Source organism: Bubalus bubalis, chromosome 13 (genome assembly GCF_019923935.1).
Source record: "Bubalus bubalis isolate 160015118507 breed Murrah chromosome 13, NDDB_SH_1, whole genome shotgun sequence".
NCBI lineage: Eukaryota > Metazoa > Chordata > Mammalia > Artiodactyla > Bovidae > Bubalus > Bubalus bubalis.
Genome location: NC_059169.1, coordinates 71,031,136 through 71,042,590, shown reverse-complemented (window position 1 = coordinate 71,042,590; position 11,455 = coordinate 71,031,136).

Here is an 11,455-nt window from a genome sequence, read left to right as displayed (position 1 = left end):
AAGGCAATGCAGAAACAAGGGAGGAGCAGTCAAGAAACAATAATACAGCGCTGGGACAGGATCCTGTCCCATCTCAAAGGATAAATATAACAATATCTTTGAGCTTTTCTGCAAAACTAAAACCCCCAACAAATGGAAGATGTTAACCACTTGATGAAGCACCCTTCATTCCAGAGAGAAGGTCACAGTCTGATAATCCTGAAAACCACAGAAGCTCATCAGGAGACCACCTAAGCCCAGATTGAAGGAATGTAGGCCCTGCACACACCCTGACCCTTGTCAGCAACCCCCCCTTGAACCATTACTATAAAGCTCCTCACCAAACCGCCATGTTGGGACACACAGTTTTGAGGGCGTTAGCTATGTTCCCCTCTTCCTGGCAAAGCAATAAAGCCACTGTTTTCTACTTCCACCCAAAACTCTGTCTCTGAGATTCAATTTGGCACCGGTACACAGAGGCCAAGTTTTGGCATCACTTACAGAAGTGTTCTAGCTTTATTTAAAGGTATTGTAGACCTTCTCCAGAAAGGTCAACATTGAGTCCTTCTTGATCTGTGATTGCATAGTGTTCATCACATCAAAAAGTGGAATCTAATTTCCTATCTCTTGAATCTGGTCTGGGCTTAGTAATTTGCTTGGACAACAGCATACAGCAGAAGTGACATTCTGGGACTTCCAAGACTCGGTCATGACAAGCCTTGAGGCTTCTGCCTGAGTCTTTTGGACAATTGCTCTTGAGATGCTCACTCTTAGAATGTGACTGTCATTCTGTGGGAAGACCAAACTACCTGGAGAGATAACATGAAGGTGTTTTGGTTAGCAGCCCTGGCCAAGTTCCAACCAATAGCTAGCATCAACTGCTAGCCACATGAGTGAGCTCTCCCCGGTGGCCAGCCGAGCTTTCAGATGACTCCAGCCTCAGCTTCCCTCCAGATACCACCCCAGGAAACTCCCCAAGTGAGAACTTCCCAGCTGAGTCCAGTCAACCCACAGACAGAAATTAGCAGGCAGACACCGAGGAAGAGAAAAGTAAAGGGAATTTTAATTGAGGGACATGGATAAAGACACAAATAAAATCTGGTGCTTTTTGAAAATTGTAAGCACTCTAATGTGGACTGGTGGACTTACAGGTATTTAGGAGGCCATGGGAAACCATAACAAACTTCTGAGAGAAGTGATATTAATTAATATAATGACTAAGCCACGTGTGTGTGAGAACCATCACTCTAGAAGTAGCTTATAGGCTAGATCTTCAGCATACTTATAGAACCATGTTCTAAAGCTAAACAGAACTTATTCTTGATTGTCTTCAATTATAAATGATTCATTCTTCTCTGCAAGAGGAGTTAAGTGCAAATTAATTTTATTAAATTTTCCTACAAGGAAATGGCATAAATCTATGAGCATAGGAGCCATTTACTTTGAAAATCTCGGTCTTTTCAGCTGTCCTCAGATTTCCTCACTCTGGCCACATTTGAACTTGTGCTTTTTAGTTGTAGCTGACTCGCCTCTTTAAAGAAAAACAAACAAACCCACACCTGGAAATTCTTACTGAGTATAATTGTAGTCTGGGATGATCATCTTTTTTTTTTTAAAGCTTCATCAGTTATTTGGATGAAGCATATTTTTAGATCCTCTTTTCAGAACCACACAGATCTCGTTACCCTCTTTGGAACAAGTCAAATAATTTATTATAAACAGTTCTCCATTTAAAATTTTAATATACTCCAAAATAGCTCTTAAGTTTTCTGAGTTCTGCTACAAAGGGAAAAATAACTCTAAAAAAGAAATGTGCTTATAAAGGAAAGAATGTTTTAATGAAGAGTCCCATGAACTGGGGTCTAACATCATCTCAGACACTTTTCAGCTATGTGACCTCAGGCCAAGGACCAAGGACTTAGCTCTCTTGGCTTGGTTTTCTCATCTGTAACACTGGAATGACAATACTCACTCCCATCTTGCAAAGTGATCCTGATGACAAAATCCTTGTCACTTGAAAACCCACGTCAAATCCAAAATTTCAAAAGAAACCCACCAGCCCCCGCAGAAATGTCAGCTATTCTATGCTACTAGATGTTTTGCATAAACAGAGTTCATATTAATCAATTTACATGTTAAATGCCTTTGGGGAGTCTGCCCCTTAAACGAAGCCAGGCAGTGAAGCTTTCCTTAAAGTAAATAATTAATTTGTGACATTAGTGCCTGATTTTTCTGTTCTTTGAATTTTGCTATTTTGAGCGTTCTGAAAATAGGGCGCACTCGAGTTCCTACTTAAAAGATTCCAGTGATTATGCTGAGCGTAATGCAGTGCTGGACAGAGGGAGCTCTGATGTTGGCATCAGCTCATGTGATGAGTGACCAGCAAGCCTCCCGGAATGCCTCCACGTGCCCCCCAAGGGCTCCTGACACACGACTTCTGTCCTCTTTATGCATGAAGTTATGTCACGGGAGCTTAATGTATTATGACTCAAAGCCACTCTGAGTCTCCTTAACCTCTTCTTAAATGCAGGCATCTATAAACAGCTTGTTTCATAAATATAGTTAGCCATTTCCAGAAATATGGCAATAGAGCCATAATCTCAAACGAGAAAGGTTAGACTCTCAAAGCTGTGTGCTAGAAATCAAGAGTGATCCAAAGCTGGTTGAATTCAGTCTTGACTATTGGTTCTTTAGGGAAGCTTGAAATGCATAACCTTAAACCAGAGGTTATGGGGTTTATTTCGTGTTGCTTTTTTTTTCATTTTACCACAAGGCTGCACTCAGAATAGTGAGGACTAAGCTATGGGTCACATACAAGACTCAAAGCTAAGGTTCTCAAAAACAGTTTAGTGAGAGTGTGGGGGGAGGTGGGTGGAGTCGGGGTGGGTGGAGGGTGGAGGAGTTGGGAGTGGGGATGGGGAGGAAGGTTGTGGACTCACAGTCTGGGAGACCAGCATTTGAACTGTGGCTCTGGATTCACGGGCAAGGAAGGCAATCTCTAGAACCTTTGATTTTCTAATCTATAAAACTGAAAATATTGAAATCTCACGGTGTTGTGAAGATGATCATCTGTATGACAGCAGCTAGCCAAGTACTGGGTACAGAGGAGGCATTCAATGAGTTGTGCTTATTGTAGTAGAGTGAACCTGTAGGGGAGAAAAGAGAGTTTTTTAATTAAACTGATGAAGATGGATGCAGTAAAATAAGAAATCTATTTGTTCTTTGTCCCTGGATCCTAGCTTGAAAGAAAAGTCGCTCAGTCGCTTTGCGACCCCGTGGACTGGATAGTGCATGGAATTCTCCAGACCAGAATACTGGAGTGGGTAGCCTTTCCCTTTTCCAGTGGGCCTTGCCGACCCAGGAATCGAACTGGGATCTCTTGCCATTTCCTGAGCTATAAGAGTGTGTTTCTCACAAGTGCCCCTTTCAAGGACACAGAGTTTATGCTAACGAGGTGCCTTAGAGTAGGATCCCTAGACAGCCTTGGGGTGACTGGGAGGGGGGCAGAGGGAAGTCACTAGAAAGACAAAGTGATTAAGGGTTGGAACTTTCAGCACCATCCACTAGACTCGGGGGTGGGGTGGGTGGGGCTACAGATGAAATTCTGGAAATGCCCTTGAACATTGAAAGCTGATGAGCGTCTGGGGTGATGAGTGTCTGGGACACGTGTGGAGAGGACAGTGCACACAGCTCCATGGAGACAGACACTCTGCACTTGGGACCCTTCTGGACCCCTCTCTACCTCTTCATCTGGCCATTCATCTGTACCCTTTAATATTCTTCCTTTTTTTTTTTTTCAAATGATCAGAAATCTGTCTCTTTTTTGTTTTTTGGCTGCCCTGTCAGGCTTGTGGGATCTTAGTTACCTGACCAGGGGTTAAATCTGGGCCCCTGCAGCAAAAGCTCAGAGCCTTAACCACTCGGATGACCCGGGAATTCCCTAATAAACTCTTTGTTGTTCTTTAGTCTCAAAGTCCTGTCCAACTCTTCTGTGACCCCATGGGCTGTAGCCCACCAGGCTCCTCTGCCCACAGGATTTCCCAGGCAAGAATACTGGAGTGGATTACTATTTTCTTCTCAAAGGGATCTTCCTGACCCAGGCATCGAACCCAGGTCTCCTGTGTTGGCAGGCAGATCCTTTACCACTGAGATACCAGAGAAACTCAATAAACTGGTAAATACAAGTAAATGCTTCTCCTAGTTTTGTGAGCCACTATGGGCTTCCCAGGTGGTACTATTGGTAAAGAATCCTCCTGCCAATGCAGGAGACATGAGAGATGGAGGTTCCATCCCTGGGTCAGGAAGATCCCCTGGACAAGGGCATAGCAACCCACTGTAGTATTCTTGCCTGGAGAAGCCCATGGACAGAGGAGCCTGGTGAGCTACCATCCACAGAGTTGAATAGAGTCAGACATGACTGAAGTGACTTAGCTAACACTTTAGCTAAGTCTTTAGTTAGTCTTGGCTAACACTTCAGCAACTTAACCAAACTGAAGGAGGAGGTCAGGGGACCCTCCAATGTATAGCCAGTTAACAGGTAACAACAGGAAGCACAGGTAACAACTTGGATTTGCAACTGACATCTCACATGGGGTGGAGGAGGGCAGTCTTGAGAGACTGAGCCCTTAATCTGGGAATATGATGCTCTCTCCGGGTAGATAAAGGTCTGTCTAGTCAAAGCTATGGTTTTTCCAGTATTCGTGTATGGATGTGAGAGTTGGACCATAAAGAAAGCTGATTGCTGAAGAATTGATGCTTTGGAACTGTGGTGTTGGAAAAGACTCTTAAGAGTCCCTTGGACTGCAAGGAGATCCAACCAGTCCCTCCTAAAGGAAATCAGTCCTGAATATTCACTGGAAGGACTGATGCTGAAGCTGAAGCTCCAACACTTTGCCCACCTGATGCAAAGAGTGGACTTATTGAAAAAGACCCTGATGTTGGGAAAGATATAAGCCAGGAGGAGAAGGGGATGACAGAGGATGAGATGGTTGGATGACATCACCAACTTAATGGACATGATTTTGAGCAAACTCCAGGAGATGGTGATGGAAAGGGAAGCCTGGTGTGCTGCAGTCCTTGGGGTTGCAAAGAGTTGGACATGACTGAGCGACTGAACAACAGCCAGGTAGATAGGGTTCAGTTCAGTTCAGTTCAGTCGCTCAGTTATGTCCGACTCTTTGCGACCCCATGAATTGCAGCACGCTAGGCCTCCCTGTCCATCACCAACTCCTGGACTTCACTCAGACTCACGTCCATCAGTCGGTGATGCCATCCACCCATCTCATCCTCTGTCATCCCCTTTTCCTCCTGCCCCCAGTCCCTCCCAGCATCAGAGTCTTTTCCAATGAGTCAACTCTTTGCATGAGGTGGCCAAAGTACTAGAGTTTCAGCTTTAGCATCATTCCTTCCAAAGAACACTCAGGACTGATCTCCTTTAGAATGGACTGGTTGGATCTCCTTGTAGTCCAAGGGACTCTCAAGAGTCTTCTCCAACACCACAGTTCAAAAGCATCAATTCTTCGGCACTCAGCTTTCTTCACAGTCCAACTCTCACATCCATACATGACCACTGGAAAAACCATAGCCTTGACTAGACGGACCTTTGTTGGCAAAGTAATGTCTCTGCTTTTGAATAGGCTATCTAGGTTGGTCATAACTTTCCTTCCAAGGAGTAAGCGTCTTTTAATTTCATGGCTGCAATTACCATCTGCAGTGATTTTGGAGCCCAAAAAAATAAAGTCTGCCACTGTTTCCACTGTTTCCCCATCTATTTCCCATGAAGTGATGGGACCTGATGCCATGATCTTCGTTTTCTGAATGTTGAGCTTTAAGCCAACTTTTTCACTCTCCTCTTTCACTTTCATCAAGAGGCTTTTTAGTTCCTCTTCACTTTCTGCCATAAGGGTGGTGTCATCTGCATAGCTGAGTTTATTGATATTTCTCCCGGCAATCTTGATTCCAGCTTGTGCTTCTTCCAGTACAGCGTTTCTCATGATGTACTCTGCATATAAGTTAAATAAGCAGGGTGATAATATACAGCCTTGACGTACTCCTTTTCCTATTTGGAACCAGTCTGTTGTTCCATGTCCAGTTCTAACTGTTGCTTCCTGACCTACATATAGGTTTCTCAAGAGGCAAGTCAGGTGGTCCAGTATTCCCAACTCTTTCAGAATTTTCCACAGTTTATTGTGATCCACACAGTCAAAGGCTTTGGCATAGTCAATAAAGCAGAAATAGATGTTTTTCTGGAACTCTCTTGCTTTTTCCATGATCCAGAGGATGTTGGCAATTTGATCTCTGGTTCCTCTGCGTTTTCTAAAACCAGCTTGAACATCTGGAAGTTCACAGTTCACATACTGCTGAAGCCTGGCTTGGAGAATTTTGAGCATTACTTTACTAGCTTAGAACTGAGTTAACTGCTTTGTGGTATTGGAAAAACACACATTAGAACAGATAAACAAGAAAGAGCATATACACAATTATTTAATATAACTGTTACATGTCACAGGAAATGAAGGAATTGAAGACCTGGAAGAAACCTTTAGACCTGAGTGTTTTCATGCTAGGTTTGATAAAGAGCTAGCAGAAATATGGCAGTTAAGGAAAATGAGATGAGTGGAGTAAACTAGGGGAAACCTGGCAAGTCCTATTCAGATTCTTCTTGGAGTCCCTTTATCTTCGGAGAGAAGAATGCGTCTTTCCTGTGGGTATGAGAAGGGCACCCTAACATGAAAGTTTTGTGAGGAGTTTTTAGGGAAGAGGGGCCAAGGAAAGCATAGGAGTGACCTTCCTGCTTTTGCTGTTCTTTCAAATTTTCTCGGCCCCAAATATTCAATATGCCAAGATGCCATATTTTGATATATTGTGTCCTGAATTCCATCAAACCGCAGGGTCAGAACATTTGAACTTTCATAGTATTGTAAGATAGTAATGAAAGAGGGAACCATAAAGAATCCCAGCTCAGTGTGTGTGTGTGTGTGTGTGTGTGTGTGAGTATGTGGGGTCATTTTGTAGGTCAAAAGGGAAACATTTCAAGCATTGGATGAAAGTTCTAGCCTTTGTGGTTTTTGTGAAATGCTCTGATCTAAATACCATCAACCTCTATCTATAAATCAACTTGGACACGGTCATTTTGCAGGAATTTTAGGTTTAGGCCATTGGTGTAGCAGTGATAGTTTAGTCCCTAAGTCATGTCTGACTCTTTTTTGAGCCCATGGACTGTAGCCTCCAGGCTCCTCTGTCCATGGGATTTTTCAGGCAAGAATACTGGAATGAGTTGCCATTTCCTCCTCCAGGGGAACTTCCTGACCCAGGGATCCAATTTGAGTGTCCTGCATCTTCTGCACTGGTAGGTGGATTCTTTACCACTGCGCCACCTGGGAAGCCTGAAATGATCTTACACATGCAATTTGTTAAATGATTACCATTTATTTGAATGTCAAATAATCAACAATCCTCTAAATATCCTCAGACTAATTACATAACTAATAAATCAAATATATAAATTTAATAAAGTGAATTGTTTCAAATATTTAGACATTGCAAACCTATTTAATCTAATACTTCTAAATGTTAAATTGAAGTCACAAATATATTAGACTTGTAAATGTTTTAACACCTTAAGAGACAATATTTAAAGTATCATAGTGATTAAAAATCAGTTAAGTTTACACTAAGCAAGTAATAAGATTGTTAACATTATGGGGAAAAAAATTCTCTTTTAAAAATGTCAAAAATTAATTCTGTTAGTCTCAAAAACATACAAGCAGCTCATGCAGCTCAATACCAAAAAAATAAACGACCCAATCAAAAAATGGGCCAAAGAAGTAAACAGACATTTCTCCAAAGAAGACATACAGATGGCTAACAAACACATGAAAAGATGCTCAGCATAACTCATTATCAGAGAAATGCAAATCAAAACCACAATGAGGAGCCATCTCATGCTGGTCAGAATGGCTGCTATCCAAAAGTCTACAAGCAATAAATGCTGGAGAGGGTGTGGAGAAAAGGGAACTCTTACACTGTTGGTGGGAATGCAAACTAGTACAGCCACAGTGTGGAGATTTCCTTGAAAAACTGGAAATAGAACTGCCATATGACTCAGCAATCCCACTGCTGGGCATACACACCGAGGAAACCAGAATTGAAAGAGACACGTGTACCCCAATGTTCATCAAAGCACTGTTTACAATAGCCAGGACATGGAAGCAACCTAGATGTCCATCAGCAGACAAATGGATAAGAAACTTATGGTACATATACACAATGAAATATTACTCAGCTATTAAAAAGAATGCATTTGAATCAGTTCTAATGAGGTGGATGAAAGTGGAGCCTATTATACAAAGTGAAGTAAGTCAGAAAGAAAAACAGCAATACAGGAGGTTAATGCATATATATGGAACTTAGAAAGATGGTAATGACGAACCTATATGTGAGACAGCAAAAGAGACACAGATATAAAGAATAGACTTTTGGACTCTGTGGGAGAAGGCAAGGGTGGGATGATTTGAGAGAATAACATTGAAACATGTATATTACCATGTGTGAAATAGATCGCCAGTCCAACTTTGATGCATGAAACAGGGTACTCGAAGCTGGTGTACTGGGACAACCCTGAGGAATGGGATGGGGACAACCCTGAGGAATGGGATGGGGGGTTCAGGATGGGGGACACATGTACACCAATGCCTGATTCATGTCAATGTATGGCAAAAAACCACCACAATATTGTAAAGTAATTAGCCTCCAATTAAAATAAATTAATTAATTAAAAAAAAATTCTACAGCTACTGAACAATGCACCTTACTATCAAGAAAAATTTCCCACAAGTGAAATGTACATATTTACCCTTACATCCTTCCCAGCACAAGACCTTATGCATAAATTATGTCAACAGCTATTTATTCAACTGGATTTTATATTTATAACTTTCCTCAAAGCACTGGTATTATCTTCTCCAGTTTTACAGATGAAGAAATAGAAGCATAAACAAGTTATAGTATCTTGGATTCCAAACAGCCCCTTGTTCAACCCTCCTGCAAGCAAAGCTGCATTTCCTATTAGTCAGAGGGTCCCTTCTTCTCTAATCTGGTGGAGAGGTAAGCCATTGCCAGGCCTGCCAGAGATCAAGTGATGCATGATAAACAAAATACCCAAATAACTCACTGGGATGTGTATGAGCTAAGGCAGCCATAACAAAATTCCACAGATTGGGTGCCTCAAACTACATTTTCTTACAGTTTTGGAAGATAGAAGTCCAAGATCAAGGTGCCATCAAGATTGGTTCCTGGTGTCAACATTAAATTCTCAGAAGGCAATGATCAATCAAACTGTTTATCTGGGATCAAAGAATTGCAATTCAGGGTGCACAGATTTGATTAGAAACCTAAAGAGTATCCCCTTAGGGAGTGACAGTCAGGGTGTTTTTACAGACAAAAGGAAATGCTTGCATAAGTTGTTTACAAAAAATTTTTATTGGTGTTGGCGCAGAAAGCTTGCCTTGGCTACACAAGATTTGGTTGCTAAGGCGGTCACTAGGCAGACGCCTGTTAACCGGAGCAAGTTGCAGGTATTCTTGCAGAGTTGTTGGAATATTTGCAACTTGGCCTAGCTCAAAAGTTCGCAGTCCCACCGAGTGCGGACATGCATCAGGCCCACCTTGCTGTCCTCCCAGCTCCACTGAAAGCCCCATAGTATAAGTGATCCCATTTTATTTCACCTTTCACACTGATGAGGTCTCTCTTCCTGACTTGTAGACAACTCCCTGCTCCCTGTATCCTCACATGCCTTTTCGGTTTGCACAGAGTGGAAGGGAGTGGGGGGAATAGGGTGGGAAGGGGGCTCTGCTCTCTTCTTCTTCTTATAAGGACACCAGTCATATCAGATTAGGGTCCACCCTTAGGAACTTAATTACCTCCTTCAGGTCCTGTCTCCAAGTAAAGTCATATTGGCAGTAGGGCTTGAACATACGGATTTTGGTGTTGACATAGTTCATCCATAAGAGAATGCAACAACTAAGTGGAGGCCAAGACCCTGAAGGCAACAGGACCCTCCTCAGCCCAATGGTTCTGGATGCTTCTTGATGGCAGATTCCACTCTCCTCGTGGGCTGTATGAACTCAGAGCTTGGGATATGCAGTTTATTGAGTCTATGAAGACTAAGAAAGCTTTGTTCTTTGTATTTTTGATCTTGTGCATAACTTTCACTCTGATTGTTGGTTGGTTTGCAAGTAAACTGAAGGGAAGAAAATATAGAGTCCAAAGCATCATTTCTGCTGCTCTTCAAAGCCAGACTCTCTCTTATGACAACTTTTTTTTTTTAATGGCCTCACCACAAGGCATGTGGGATCTTAGTTCCCTAACTAGGGATTGAACCCATGGCCCCTGCATTGGAAGAGCAGTGTCCCAATCACTGGACCTCCAGGGAAGTCCCATGATAACTTCTTGCAGAGGCAGCATGGCACAGTGTAAAGAGCCCTCTACCTGGGAACAGAAGTCCTGGGCTCAAATCCTAACAGCCTTCTGTAACTCATAAGCCCCTCCAGGTTTGGGGCTCTGACTCCATGCCCCTCCCTCACCCTCACTCCTGACCCCTCTTCTCTCTAACAAGCACCCTCCCACCTCAGAGACTTTGCAACAGCTATTTCCTCTGCCTGGAATCTCTCCATCAGGTATTCATGTGGACCACTCTCTTACTTCATTTATTGTTGTCGAGTCACTAAATCGTGTCTAACTTTTTGCGACCCAATGGATTACAGCACACCAGGCTTCCCTGTCCTTCACCATCTCCCAGAGTTTGCTCAAACTCATGTCCATTCAGTTGACGATGCCATCAAACCATCTCATCCTTTGTCGGCCCCCATCTCCTCCTGTCCTCAATCCTTCCCAGCATCAGGGTCTTTTCCAATGAGTCAACTCTTTGCATCATGTGGCCAAAGGATTGGAGCTTCAGCTTCAGCATCAGTCCTTCCAATGAATATTCAGGACTGATTTCCTTTAGGATGGACTAGTTTGATCTCCTTGCAGTCCAAGGGACTCTTAAGAGTCTTCTCCAGCACCACAATTCGAATGCATCAATTCTTTGCCGCTCAGCCTTCTTCATGTATTACTTCACTTAAATGCCACCCCTCCCCCCGGGAAAGGCTCTTCTCTTACGACACTACCCAAAACCACACTACCCACACCCTCCCCTCATGTCCATCAGCTCTGTCCCCACACACTGCTTTATTTCTCCTTGTATTTATCACCACCTGACACTCTTGTATATATTTATTGGTTTATGGTTTGTCCTTCCCAGTATACTATAAACTTCCCAAAGGCAGATTTGTTGGTTCTCTTCATTGTAGCCCAGGCCTAGAATAGTCCCTGAGACAAAGAAGGCACTAAATGAATGAATGAGGCACTTAACCTGTTTCCTGTTTCCTGAGCTGGCTCTTCCTCACTTAGGTGCTGCTCTCAGGGGCCTCTGGCC